Source organism: Misgurnus anguillicaudatus, chromosome 7, assembly GCF_027580225.2.
Source record: "Misgurnus anguillicaudatus chromosome 7, ASM2758022v2, whole genome shotgun sequence".
Classification (NCBI taxonomy): Eukaryota; Metazoa; Chordata; class Actinopteri; order Cypriniformes; family Cobitidae; genus Misgurnus; species Misgurnus anguillicaudatus.
Genome location: NC_073343.2, coordinates 28,043,407 through 28,058,891, shown reverse-complemented (window position 1 = coordinate 28,058,891; position 15,485 = coordinate 28,043,407). Strand labels below are relative to the sequence as shown.

General features: G+C 36.5%; 1 long non-coding RNA gene across 2 annotated transcripts in view; it reads right to left on the bottom strand.

The window, feature by feature from the left end:
* LOC129417814 (uncharacterized) overlaps nucleotides 1–15,485 on the bottom strand; it is a 73,203-nt gene that overhangs the window by 39,373 nt on the left and 18,345 nt on the right. The window contains exon 4 of one of the 2 annotated variants that reach the window (XR_008635869.2): nucleotides 14,539–15,466. The exons of the other annotated variant lie outside the window; for it this stretch is intronic. This is a non-coding gene — a long non-coding RNA (uncharacterized lncRNA). Of the gene's footprint in view, nucleotides 1–14,538; nucleotides 15,467–15,485 lie in introns of those variants that run through there. 2 annotated transcript variants of the gene reach the window in all.

Below are 15,485 nucleotides of genomic sequence, written 5' to 3'. Positions count from 1 at the left end.
TTAAGGTAAACTGAAAATTTATGCTGATATTGGCAACATTCATACTAATATATTTTTTACATTTTACATTTCACTGATGCAAAAACTTTTAATACAGGTGATGAGTAATGATCAGATCAATTTCAGTAATAAAAACACAACAGGCATCTCAGTAGGAAATGCGGTAAAAACACATAAACATGTCACAGCTGTTAGCTGGTATAAAGCAGGTATCTATTTAACATACACAGAACATGCAGTCCTTGAGACGGCGAGTATCCAGTCAGACATCCATCACTCCTCTTTCATGCCATCATCAGAGCACTCAGAGACATCAGCCATGTAAACGCCGGCAAATTACCAGTCAACATTACAGTGATGGATCTAATGTGCGCTGGTCACTGCTTAATTACCAGTCTGTGTTAACTTAATAGCATGTGAAACACATCCTGCTGTTTAGGCACCTTCTAATGTTAAAAAATCAAGTGAACTAAAAATGTGTTACATGTTATAACATTTGTATCGACTAGTTTTAAGTCAAATAGGGCAGCATAACGATTAATCGCGATTAATCTATTGCAGAATAAAAGTTTTTGTTTACATCATATATGCATGTGAACTGTGTATAATAACTTTGAATAGATAAATACACACACATGCATGTGCCTATTTAAGAAATTGTTTACTTGTGTATTTGTATATTTATGTATCATTTATATTATATATAAATACAAATATTTAATATATAAATATAAATATATATATATATATATATATATATATATATATATATATATATATATATATATATATATATATATATATATATATATATATATATATATATATATATTTCTTAAAATTATACATGCATGTGCATATTTATATATACATAATTATTATTTACAGTTCACATACACACATATATGATGTAAACAAAAACTTTTATTCTACAATAGATTAATCGCGATTACTCTTTATGCAGCCCTAAAAACATTATTAATTTATCCTCCATGCAAAAAAGTCAATATCATCACATTTTTTGCTATAACTGTTTGGTAAACAACAGAAAACTAATCACACAAGATAACACAATTTTATCCAAACTGAATTGTGGTCTCATGATTTTATAAATATAAACATTTCTTTATATTTATTAAATAGTTAATTTGTTGGCTGAAAATGTTTCGATTTTTTTGATACACTCTAAAAATGTCCGGGTTATTTTTGACCCATAATGAGTAAATATTGGACAGAACACAGCACTGGGTTAAAATTGACCCAATGCTGGGTTGCTTTAACCCAACTTCTGGGTTATTATACCCCATGGTAGCATAAAAACAACCCAAATTTGGGTCATTTTTAACCAAGCATGGCGTCACGTGTTCTGTCCAATATTTACCCATAATAGGTCAAAAATAGCCCAGCCATTTTAAGAGTGTAGTTTTTCTCTTTGTGTCAGACAGCAAAATACTTTGTGTTATTATTTTACAGTTAAACATTGTGCTGAAACTGTATAACAGGAAACATGTCAACTACTGTAGCTATTAAAAAACAAAGCCTACCCTTACTTTTCACTGGAGTGAAAAGTGTGACAACCAGCCCTTACTAGTCTCCCCCTACTGATGACACTGAAATGGTGTTACTGTATAACAACATACAATTATTATGAAATGTGTGTCTTTATGTAGTAATAGTGCAGTTCAAATAAGCAAAAAATAAGAAAATAACAATTCTCAAGTTCACTGTCTGTTTATGTGTGTGAGAGAGAGAGCGAGCCAGAAAGAGAGAGAGAGCGCAGCATCAATGCTGAGAATATAACATTGAAGGGGGAGTTTGGGGCCGGACAGTGATGAAAAGTCCATATGTTACAGTGCCACCATAAATTATGTGGAAACGTATGGTAAGGCCACCAAAGGGGCCTCCAAAAATAGGCCACAGAACAGCCTTTGACTGGGTGGAAACAAATTGCCTAAATTTCACTTTGTGATATCTGCAGCTCCTGACACCCCTGTTTATACAGCAATCAGAGGAGAGAGAGAGAGAGAGAGAGAGAGAGAGAGAGAGAGAGAGAGAAAGGGAGAGAGTGAGGGGGGCATGGTTAGGTCTTGCTTCATCACCCTCTCACCCCACCACACACCCATATGCATCTAAAGATTTATCACCGCATGCAATACAAAGACGAGAGGGGATTCTCAGGGTCTGGGTCTAAAACTCACAGGTCACTGATGAGCCATAGACAGGAACAGTACAGCAAGCTGCTCTGAACTCTCTCAAAGAGAGTTTATTACTAACAGGAAGTATTGACTCAAGACATTTGTAAACACTTAATGTTTACTGTATGAGAAAATAATTGTGGTCTTGCACTGTGCAAAATGAATTCATAACAATGTAATAATGTAATGAAAACAGTTCATAATAGGAAATGGATTTTATCATTACATACTTGGTTTATAATTACAAAAGATTAATTACAAATAAATTTTTATTATTATAATTAGTGTGCCGAGTCAACCTCTTAAATTCAGAACAAGTCTATACATTGCAATGCTGTATCTTCTAAGCAATGTTGTATTTAAAGACACACCGCGGAACTTTTTGGCCACTAGGGGGCGCTAGACATGTAGTTTTCACGCCTAGCGCCCCTAGAGGCCACAAGCGCCGCAGCACTGTCGCAAAGGAAAAGAACTGGCCAACCTTAAAACTAAACTAAAAACTAAACCTTTAAAACGCTAAACAATCAACATTTTGATTGTCATGTTACAACTTTCTGATGAGGAGAAGCCATTTCTCAATCTGAAGGTTGCAGCCTCCAGATGTCGTATTTCTAAGCTGCATACGTCATCAAGACTATCTTATTTCAGAATATTAACAATTATAAAGTTGATTAATATACTTAGTTAATCGTAAATTGTTGCAGTATGCTTATGACTTGCGAATGTAATGCTCAGTTTACTTTAATAAACCAGGTTTGATGACGTATGCAGCCTGCATATTTGACCTCCGGAGGCTGCAGCCTTCCAATTGAGAAACGACCAGAAGTATTTCTTTGCCTTTTTCGAAACACATATTGTTGCATCTTCTCTCTCTCCCTCGCCACCATGATTTTCCGCAATGGCGCTTGTATTTCCTCTCTTTTGTGTGAAAATGGTCGCTCCAAATCCAAGTAAACCAATGTGTTTAGGTCTGCCGCTTTGTAATACGTCACGTGAGTGACAGCGGAACGCAGCAAATGAGGAAGAGAGAAGAGAGAAACGCACGGATCTGATTGGTGAATGAATAGGGTTTGGTTTTACACTGTGTGAGTTTGAGCAAGTTTGACTGCTATAGCATCCTGGATTGTAATGTAAATACAGACAGTAAAAGAAAGGTAAAAACGTGAACACGTGAATGCAGCATCTGAATACAGGGAACTATATGCAAGATAATCGTCGTCATTTATAAAGAAGATCGCATTTATGTATGAATCAAGAAAAAAATTGCCTTAAAGGGGAATCGAACCCGGGTCACCCGTGTCATATGTCCATGACACTAACACGGTGCCACAGAGTCACATAATAGAAGTTGCTCTCTACACTCCTTAAGTAGCCTCCAGCAAAATTCACGTAAAAAAAATTTGTTTGGAGGAAGTGACGTATGCCGTAAAGCAGTTTGTAGTTTTTTGTGCTCTGGTTACTACCAGAAACCCTAAGTTTTAAAGTACGAGTAAAAGCGATACAGACCCCGTCAGGCTATGGTAGGCATGTCATTCAACCTATTTAAAGTCGATGTACTATCAAAAGGGTCTTGAAAATGTATTATGAAGGTTGAAAAATTACATGGTGTCGCTTTAATGCAAAACGCTTTACTGAAGCCAAATAAAGCAATAAGCCCAAAGAAGCAGTGGGTTACCAGTGCATTTTATAACAGCTAAAAGGCGTTGTTAAAACCCCCTTAGCTGTTATAAAATGCACTATAACCCCACTGCTTCGCAGGGCTTATTGCTTGTATAAAACAGTCAAAAAATAAAACACAAATAAGTTGTAATTATATTAGTACAAATATCACACAGCAAAATCAGCAGTGTTAAATCAACACTGCTGGTGTATATATGGGGACCACAGTCTGGGTTACTCATATAAACACCAGCAGTGTTGATTTAACTCTGATTTAACTCTTGCACAAAACAAAGTAGTTCCTCAGAATCAAGTGTGGCTGCAACAGACGCAGCAAAGCAAAAAAAAAAAAGAGAAAATTTGATTAAAGACTGTGATGTTTATTTTTATAAATCAATGTTTATCTAAAATATACATTAAAGGAACAGTATGTAAGAAATGTATATCAATTAATTATAAAATGACCCTGATATGTCACTAGACATTAAGAAATCATTTTCATTTCAAATACTTATATCGCTGACAACAGTGGTCAGGCCAGGATATTGTCATTTAAAAAGTGGAGTTGCAGCCCTCAACTGATGTTTCTGTTGTCATTTTGTGTATTAGCCACTAGTTGTGTGATTGCAGTACCAGTTTTAGCCACAAGTTTTGTGATTGCAATACCAGTTTTGGCCACAATCCTACATACTGTTCCTTTAACATTTATATTGTGCAACTGTTGAAGTGATAATCAAATATTCGTGGAAGCATGCTTAACTCTTTCCACGTCTGTGTTTAAGTTGGGTAAAATCGCCATCTAGTGGAAAATAGCGAAAATATGAATTTGAGGTTAAAGAACTCCTCAGGAAAGGGTTTTCTCTTTATTGACAAGATGACTCAACAATATTTAATCACATTTATCTGGATATCGCCATAATTGTACATTTGTAGAAAAATGCAAAATATGATTAAAGACTGTGGTGTTTATTTTCATAAATCAGTACGCAGCAACAGTGGCGCAGTGATACTTATGTAATGCGGTCTGAACCGTGGGCTTACCGGGGTATTTTAAGACGGCTTAGAACGTGTTTCAAACAATCAGAATGAAGGACCGAACAGGACGTTTTATAATAAACAATGTGGCTTTGGCAAAGCATGGCACTTGCAACATCAACATAATGGGTTTGATTCCCAGAAACCATAGCTAGCAACTGGCATGCACAACCTAGTCTTTCTTGTCCAGACTGGGTGTCCGATTCCAACCTGAGGTGACAGACAGCTTCGGCCCGACTGGGTAGGTAAAACGGGAGAAAAAATCCCATTTGCAGCATGCCAGATGGGACTGGCTGGATGCTCCACTGCAAACAACACATCTTTCTTTTGGGCCCGCATGTCCGGCTCACCTTAGCGTGGGGCCTGGCAGGTAATGATGGATTTTGAAAGCCTGGTGTAAGTGGGTGACACTGGCTGCCTTGTTATAGCTGCCAGTCTTCTCCCTACTCCTGTCATTATTACACGCTGAAGATTTATTTGAGTTTGGAGTTGTGCGCTGGGTGCCAGCCATTTGCAATTCATCACTGGCCGTGCAGAAGCACTCGGATGCGGCCAGCAGTCGAGGCTATAATTGCCAGCGTCACCTGCAGGCGGAAATGATGAGGGGTCGGATGAAGGGTCAAGCCCCTGTCCCAGCCGGCCCTCCTCACCAGGGGGTTCTGCTCGGCTCGTGCGTGCGTGAATTTCCGAATGCACACACACTTAATACACGAAAAACTGAGACACAAGCTAATAAATGAATCCAAGTAACTACTCTAAATATTTTTATCGGGCTAAAGCTGTAAAAGAAACTATAAGAGATGGAACATTTTTCATATCTACCTATACTAAGGATGGATAAACCAAAAGTTAAAATTTTCTTCAGTATCAGTATGTGATATTTTTGTATTTTTACAAAATAATTATTTTGAACAACAAACAAAAAAAATCATTAGATGTAACAATATATGTCAATGTTTTATTTATCTCATAGATGTAGAGAAATTGCAAAACGACTTACAAGGTATACATTTTTATCACTATGTGTTAGGGTGGTCCTTATAATGGGTCAATTTAAATGTGTTAGGATATCAATAAAAACACAAAATGTTAAATTGTTCCTACAATATCTAGAGGTTGCTTAAAGCCTCCGAATATTTCTGAAATCACATATTTTTGCAAAAACTGTACCATTTAAAAACGCACAACACACGTATATATTAATACAGTGGTTTTCAAACTGGGGGCCGCGAGATGGTGCCAGGGGGGCGCCAGTTTTATGACATTTTATAAAATACATTCATTTATCATGAATTCTGTGTAATTAAACCTAAAAAATAAGAAGCCAACTAACCAACAGCACTACTAGGTATAATTTTATATGTTTTGTTTAATTAAAATATTACATTTTAAAACTGTTTTTGTCATAAATTTTCTTTCGGGGGGACGCAAAAAATGCACTGTACACAAGGGGGGCCACACGCTGATAAAGTTTGGGAACCACTGTATTAATAAACAATTATACATGCTAGCACAAAGTATCACATAATACGCGAATGTGTTAAACTTTAAAAGTCTTGAGCAATCTCTAAATTTTAATTAATATTGAAAAAATGTTGCCCAATTTGTTTTATTCAAACATATTGGCGGGGTGAGAGCATCAACTTTTAAAAGTTGAAAAATAAGGACCACCCTACTATGTGTGTTACCTGGGTTTAAACCCATGACCTTTAGGGTAACGCAATGCTCTACCACTGAGCTATACAGAAGACCCCTTTCATTTTACACCACCATTTCTTTGCATATCTGTATGTTACTTCTTGCCACTTAGTAATATGCCTTTAAATACATTTTCGTTTTATTTTTCTTAGCAGCACCTATACCAATGACCATGTTTAATTTTTTTGTATTTCGTGTTTGTGTCCTATTTTTTTGGAATAAACGATCAAGGCAAAAACAACAGCCGAAATAAAGCAGCACCTTTACGTCCCAACAGAACAGCTGCTGTCCTCGCAAACATATTTATTTACTCTATAAATCATCACAATTAAACATCATAAGTAGGCCATCATAATTAATTGGTCTAGTGAGAGTTGGTGTGACAGGCAGGCACCAGCAGTGGGAAACTGAAACAGCTTCACCCACATGGCTCCATCCATCTCCACGCTGCTCCACAGCTCAAGACAATAACACAGAAACCAGTGAGCGCGGCAGAAACAGACCGCCTGTCATCTCCAGCACCTAACTGCTCTTAGGAACCATCATCTCTAAAACTGCACAATCCATATTGTCGGTTTGGAACTGAGATATCTAGCTGAGAAACTTCAAGTGGACGCAAACAACCTTGCTTATCATTAGCCTGTGAAAGAACAACAATCTACTTGTTATTTATAAATCTATATTTTAATAATGTAGTCGAACTATAGTCAAGATACTCATTCGAAAATGTAGTTTATTTATCTTAAAACTGAGATAAATATAACTAAAAAAATAAACTACAATTAATTTATCTGGGGAGATATCAATTTTAGATTTAGGACAATGAGGTGGTTTCCCGGACAGGGATTAGTTTAAGCCAGGACTAGGCCTTAGTTTTAATAGAAAATATAGTTTTAACAAACATGCCTTACTAAAAACATTACTTGTGTGCATTTTGAGGCAAAACAAAGTGCACTGATGTATTTTAACTCTTTCACCGCCAGCGTTTTAAAAAAAAAGTTGCCAGCCAGCGCCAGCGGTTTTCATGATTTTCACAAAAGTTTAATGCCTTCCAGAAAATGTTCTTCTTTAAATATATAAACATACAATATATCAAATGAAAGAATAGACCCTCTGCTTTCAAAAAAAAAAAAAAAAGTTTCATCCTACCTTCAGTAGTTCTTTTGTAATCAGCTTTTGAATATGGGTAGGTTTCTGCAAAAACACCACATTTTGAGCAAAAAGCAGAGAGAATTCAATTTTTGTGACGGACTTTTCATAGAGATCCCATTCAGAGCGATCTTTAAAACAGACACGAACATAGGGCAATACTTCCGGGTTTAAAAAGCTGCGAAAGGGCGCCACCTGGTGGATAATAAAGACGGAAATACTCGTCATTGGCGGGGAAGTGTTTTCTCTTGATTGACGAGATATCTCGTCAATGGCGGCGAAAGAGTTAAGATATGTCAGTGCAAGTTGTTTTCAGTTTGGACAGCTCTTACATTTATTTTAGTCTAGGACTAGTCTAATCCCTGTCCGGGAAACCGGCCCTATAGCTACTACACTTCAGATTAAAACTATACAAACAGACTTTTCTTATTAAAGCATGAATAATATAGCCAATTACAAATACAGTACAACAACTGCATAGGGCCGGTGCCAGGGTGGCATTATCCCGCCCCCTCAGATCACTATTAATGTTGAATGAGATTTTAATGATAAAATGTGCTATTTAAAAATCAGATTTGCCTAGTGTATTGTCTTCCTAAAGAAATAATAAGCTAAAATAGCAATATTTAAGTTAAGGACAGTCTGTGAGGCAAGGTCGAATTTTTATTGGTCGCTTCACTAAGCGTGTTCCCCCACCCTAATAACATTACGTAAAACATTACGTTGTTGTTGTATAGACGGTTTCAGCAGTAACAACATAAACAAGCGGCTGTCATGGTCCGCATGAACTTCCGGTAAACTCCGCTAATAATAAATAACAACAACAAAGTTCTTTAAATGTAGTTAATTTATATAACAAGCAAAAAAACAACACATAGATTACCTAGGAAACAAAAACATTTGTTATTTTCGACGAGGCATTTGTTCAAGAAATCAGTTTAGCAACTAGTCAGACCATTAAAAAAAAAACGGAAGTAAGGTTTGGATCCAGACGTGTATCACGTGCGTCCGATGAAACCGTCTATATAGTAAGATTGTTCAGAGCTCTGTACGTTGCTCATTATAGCTGCAGTTTTTGTGGTTGTATTACTGAGATGTTTGTTTAAAATGCGTTAAAACTTAATGTATGTATGTAAAGTCGTATGTATTTTCTAGACAGAAGAATTATATGCATTCATGTGATCGCACCCCTCTCTGTATTTCAGACGCCCCCTCATCAGCGCACGGCTGGTGCCGGCACAGCAACTACTTAATCACCAGTAAATAAAGTACACAAATAACTGATATAATCAAAAACAGTAACAAGCAGATTTTAACTAAGTATGTTAATAGTTAAAATAATCTATATCTGAAAAAGATTTTTATTTTGATACTTACAAGACATTAACAAAGGCCCCTGCAGGTTCAGCGTCTTTTTCATCAAATGCCCGACAAACTTTAAAATAAATTTTCCTAATGCTTCAAACTAAAATTGGCCTGGACGTGTTTGAAAAATAGCCATGTTCCCACTTCTCTGGGAAAAATAAGTTATTTCAAAACCATTTAAGCTTCTGTAAGACTATGAAACATGTACAGTTACTCTTTAAAGTTACTTTCTAGTGAGCAATGGCTGTCATTTCACCATCTAGATTAAAGGGACATTCCACTTTTTTGAAAATACGCTCATTTTCCAGCTCCCCTAGAGATAAACATTTGAATGTTAACGTTTTGGTTTCCAATCAGCTGATCTCTGGGTCTGGCGGTACCACTTTTAGCATAGCTTAGCACAATCCATTAAATCTGATTAGACCATTAGCATCGCGCGCAAAAAAAAAAAAAACTTGACTTCTGTAGTTATCGTGTACTAAGACAGACAGAAAATTAAAAGTTGTAATTTTCTAGGGAGACTCTTTCAATAGCTTGGTAACTTTCAATAGCAGGGGACTATTTTCAGGCACTGCATAATATCATTGTGCCTCCTGCAGTCATGTTATGGCAGCAAAGTCCTTGATTATTACGAGAGTATAGTTCCTAGCCATATCTGCCTAGAAAATCACAACTTTTAATTTTCCATCGGTCTAACTACACAATGTAACTCTACAGAAGAGTCAAGTTTTAAATAGGAAAAATTTTGAAACTCTTTGGTTATTTTTGAGCGCGATGCTAATGGACTAATCAGATTCAATGAATTGTGCTAAGCAATGCTAAAAGTGGTAGCGCCAGACCCGGAGATCAGCTGAATGGATTCCAAAACGGTAAGAAATGTTTAACTCTAGGAAAATGAGCACTTTTCAAGTCCAGCTAAACTGTAAAACAGATTTGTTGGTTCAAAATAAAAAAGTAAGTTACTCGGTTTCCTGAACATTTTTAACTTAATAAGCTTTAAAAATATTTGTTTTAGTTACTTTTTTTTTAATTTGAACTAACAAAAATTTTTAAGGCAATCAGGTAATTTACTTTTTTAATTTGAACCAACCCACGTGAGTACGCCAGTTACCATGCAAAGGTTGTGATCTATATAAAAAAAACAAATTTAATGGGAGAATGTGCTTGCAGGGTGGGATCTGAGGATGATTTATGTACGCACACTTGCAGGTGATCTGTGATTTATAAAGGGAACATTGCTTTGTTTTGGCATATGCCATTTTTGGCTTTTGGGCGTACGTAGACTTTTAGTAAGGATCCTACGCACAGTTTTATATATGAGACCTTTTGGCTGTGTTTGGATGGCTACAAGACGTCTTTTAAATGCAAAATTACTTGTTGAGAAATTTTTCTATAGCTCTGTTTAGACCACACTGTATTATATCATGATGGATCAATACAGACAATACAATCTTTAAACAAGCTTTCAACTGAAATCACTTTCATAAAGTTTACAAGCGGACAGACAAACGACTGCTGTCCTTCAAAGCCTTTTCTCTTGCCGTTCCCTCATGCTAATGAATTCTCAGTGCTGTGTGTGTGTCACACGTCTACACACACATACACACACACACTCTCCATGCAAGCACACACGCCGGAATACTCTCTCTGCTACTTTCAATCTCTGGCATCTCATTGTGCCCTTATCCCTTAGATGTCCTCTCCTTTTTCCGTCCCCTCATTGTGTCTCTGATTAAATCCTATACCTCAAAACGAGCGCACACACACCTCACACACACACTCCTCCTTTTCTCTTTCTCCTAATGACACAGGCAGCACATTGTTTCCTCATGCTTAGAAGAAGTTGCGTTAAAAGCAATAAATCTCCCGCACAGTAAGCAGAAGGTCACCAGGCCTGGATGCAAAACAGTACAATGTAAAAGTTGTGTTTTCCTGAGAGCAAGGGTGCTTTCAGATAGCCGAACGGAGGTGTGACCACAGGTCTTTTAAAAGGAGAAAAGAGAGGTCACTTTTATCGGGAAGAATGGATGACCTGTGATATCCATCTTTTGATGGAGGGGAAAACAGGTGTGATTGTGTTGTGAATTATTTAAAAGACATTTCAAGATGCGCTGGGGAGGATCTGTTCCTAATGCAAACAAGACAAGAGCTTTAGAAAAACATTTTCATTTCACTTTGATAAAAAAACTGTACTGAATGTGCAAAACATAGTTTGTCCGAACACATGGACTATGATTTATGTCCGCGAAAATGACATACAGCTATGAAAAAACACGATTAGAAGTTATAACATCACTGGGTGGTGGGAAAATGTTGTTGATATGAAAAGTAGAGATGCAATGATCCCACGTTTTCCTTAATTGGAACCAATTCAAATAATTTGTTGTAAAAGAGAAACAAACAATAATAAAAATACAAATAATTTAATTATTTTAATTTAAAAAGCATATATTTTAATAAAAATTACATTGGTAAAACTTTACAATAAGGTTGTTTTTGTTAACATAAATGCATTAGCTAACATAAACTAACTAATAGTTTTTCATCATTTACACTGAAATTAAGGTAAGTGGTTGCAATTATTTTATTTAAGCTACATTTAAACAAAAAAATAGAAAAAAAATTGTTTAAAGGAAGCGTATATAAATTGATTGCAAACACTTAGTAAATTGAATGAATAGTTTTTTGGTGTTTTATTAATCTTTGTTAATATTAGATAATGCCAATACAATTGTTGATGTTAGTTTATGGTGCATTAACTAATGTTAATAGTTTTGATTTTAAAAATGTATAAGTAAATGCTAAAATTAACATGAACTATGATAAATAAATGCTGTAGAAGTATTGTTCAATGTTAGTTCATGTTAGCTAATACATTAACTGATGTAAACAAATACAACCCTATTGTAAAGTGTTACCATTACATCATATTTTTTATAAAAGTGGCAGTACAGCATAACTACAGATGTGTAAAACAAAATAGGTTCATATCAGTATTAAAACATGCTAAACATCTTTAACCCAATCCAACTGTTATCTGTATATTAAAATGGACCTACATTTCGATTTGTTTTTCACACAAAACAATCATGATGTATGACTTCAGAAGACTTTACAATATCATACACAAGTTTTGTAGTCTACACTTTACTGTACTGTTTCAATTCCTCTAAATCAGTGGCTCTCAAACATTTTGGCATGCACTCAAAAAATGATTCAAGCCCTTCTTAGAAATGACACATTAAAATTGTGTAAGAGTAAGTGTTATTTTATGCATTTTTAGGTAAAAAGAAAGACTTAATAGTGTTTAATGTCCATTTATCTTATTGATTTAGAAGTGTTTGTGTTATATTTTTTCAAATTGTTCGGTTAACATCGTGCAGAAGAGTGGCACTTGTGGTTAGGTTGTGACGTATTTCTCTCAATGAGCACTAACTGCCTGTTTGGAGATCAGTCTCTTCTCACATGCTCATCCAAAGTATCATATGTTATTTTCATTAGCATGCTAATGCTTATGCTAATTAGTATGATATAAAAACGTTTTATATAAAATAACAGAATTGAGTTATTCAGACTACACTACATTGAGGGCCCTATTTTAACGATCTAAGCGCATTGTCTTAAGCGCACAGCGCAACGTCTAAATGGGCGTGTCCGAATCCACTTTTGCTAATTTAACGACGGGAAAAATCGTTTTTGCGCCGAGCGCATGGTCGAAAAGGGTAGGTCCTATTGTAATGGGAGTATTTTGGGCGTAACGTGCAGTAAACCAATGAGAGTCACAGCTCTCATTCCCTTTAAAAGCAAGTTGCGCTGGCGCTATGTCTAATCCCTATTTAGATGACGGACTTTGTAAACTGAAAAACTAAACGGAGGTAGAAGATCCCCAGTTTAAGATTAATGTTAAATAATTGTGTTGTTTTTCCCTTATATTTAAATTGTTATTTTTTTATTAAAACCTTTAAAACCCGTTTTCTTTTAGTCATGGAAGTAAAAAGCAGGCTTGTAATTGCTTTAAATGTATGGCTATCCAATATCATCAAAAAATAATTTACAAGTATGTAAGATAAGGTTTGTACTCTAAAAATACTTTATTTGTAACAAACAGGAGATAAAGAAATAACAAACGGCTCTCCTCACGTTTCAGCACTTTGGACAGCGGTTTTTTTAACAAAGAGTTTTTTTAAGCATTACTTACAAATGTTTCTCATCTCGCCATATCCACAGGTACATCATATACAATAAATCCGTGAGGTAGCATTAAAAAAAAACATTTAAAAACAGACGCATTTGTTTAAAGCAAAGCATTTATTTACTTATCAGGCTGCAGGTAAAGCAGCTCTTTGCGCCTTCTAACGTCTCATAATCAGTCCTCATTTATAAATGTCCAAGAGACTCAATAATAATCTCTTAAATTCAATCCTTTAATCTTTCATATTTAAAAGCATTTTTGTGCTGCTGCGCATTTATGTACTTTGTGATAAGCAAACCCGCGTTGTCCTCCCGTTTATAGGCGCATATTACTAATGCGCTCTTTAAATAACATAAAACATATTGCGCCATTGACTTTAGACTTTAGACCAGGTTTTTGTTGGTCAATGGCGTAGTCTATTTTAGTTGCCTCAAAATAGCAACACGCCAACAATGCGCCTGAACACACCTCGTTTTTCAGACCAGAACGCCCATGGGCGTAAAGGGGGCGCAAATGCATTTGCTATTTAAACAACGCGGCGCTAAACGTGAAAATTAGGGTGGAAACTAGCGAAAGACACTTGCGTCGCGCATTACGCTGCATTGCGCCGGGTGTAAGATAGAGCCCTGAGTTATTCAAACTACGCTAAATCGAGTTATTCAGACTACACTAAATTGAGTTGAGGCAACTAATTGAGTATTGCTATTTACTTTAAATTGAGTTGGACTAACTCAATATATTTTAATTGTGTAAAGCAGTTTTTTATGAGTTAGGGGTACACATTCATATTGGATGGAAATCCTGCCCACAATTTTATTGAGTTAATCCAATGAATCATTTTTTTTGAGTGCATATACCCCCCTTGTGGTGCAACCTATTGGTAGCTATATTTCTGTATCTTATAACATTTTATAAAACTGGGCCTGCCTGGCACCATCTTGTGCCCCCCAAGGGCAGTTTGAGAACCACTGCTTAATTTCTTTATTTTATGGCCCCCCTATTGTCCACAGCAATATTTGACAACCCCACCACTTACTCAGTTTCTACCAAATAAAATATTCTAGAGTTTGGCTTGACAAGACCATTTCAATTTGTTACAAAAATATCCAAATGATAAGAAATATGTTGATTGTTTAGCTTATTATAATGCTTATTTTAAATAAGTTTAAGTCATCTTGAGGCTGCCCCCTGGTTGAGAAAGACTGCCTTAAATCATACAGTATTTGAGTCCCTGCAACATTTTTATTGCATTAGAAAATGAAAGTTGATTTCATTTAACCCAATCTTTAAGAAACTCTTGCTGCATTTACATTAAGACGAGTCAAAGTGTGCAAACGGCCCAGTTTAATGTAAGCGATGTCTACAGCCGCAGAGAGGCGGAGAGATTTATTGGCTTAATTTGCTGACCTCTAGCTCGTGGATCTCGAGGCCAACGTGAGCGTGGATCGGCAACCGCCGGTGCAAGTGGGTCTGCGAGGAGTGGCAAAAGGGGGAGGGAGGTTCAAGGTCAGCTCGTTTTAGCTGGGTCAAGTTCAACCTGCTTCCACTGCCTCCCTTATGCATTCAATTACACAGTCACCTGACACTACATTAGCATGACAACCTAATTTACCTTTTCACCCCGCTCGCCTATGCGTTCTTCCTGGTTCTGAAATGCTTGAAGAAGGGTGAGTATGTGAGTGAGAAAATTTGATAGAGAGATGCTGAGAGACTTGCAGACAGGAAGTAGACAAAGAGAGAGAGACTGCTTGGTCAGCAGAAGTTCCTCCTGAAGACCACTGACTCAAGACCAATAATATTTTCGAAATGTCTGACTATATTAATTATGGAGGAATTGGAAAATGGCCTCAATCAGGTCCTTAAGTCCACGCTCAATCCCATTAAGCTCCATCAGATGCGGGGCGCTGGAGGTACAGTGTGCAGTAATGAGTGGAACCTTCACGCCTGCAGGCTGACCTAATGAAGTGCTGCCTACTTAGAACAGCTCCGCACCGCCAGAGCACATGAAACAAAAGACAGGCAACCATAAAAAGCAACTGTAAAAAGGAAAATTAATCCCAGTCTGTGAAGCCGGTTCTCATCACTGACCTTGTAACCGTACGTGGTTTGGTTTGGCCTTGTATTGAGATGGTGGGTCCGGGTAGGGAGTAGATGTATCATAATATGATATAAGCTGGTGGCTGGTGAACATG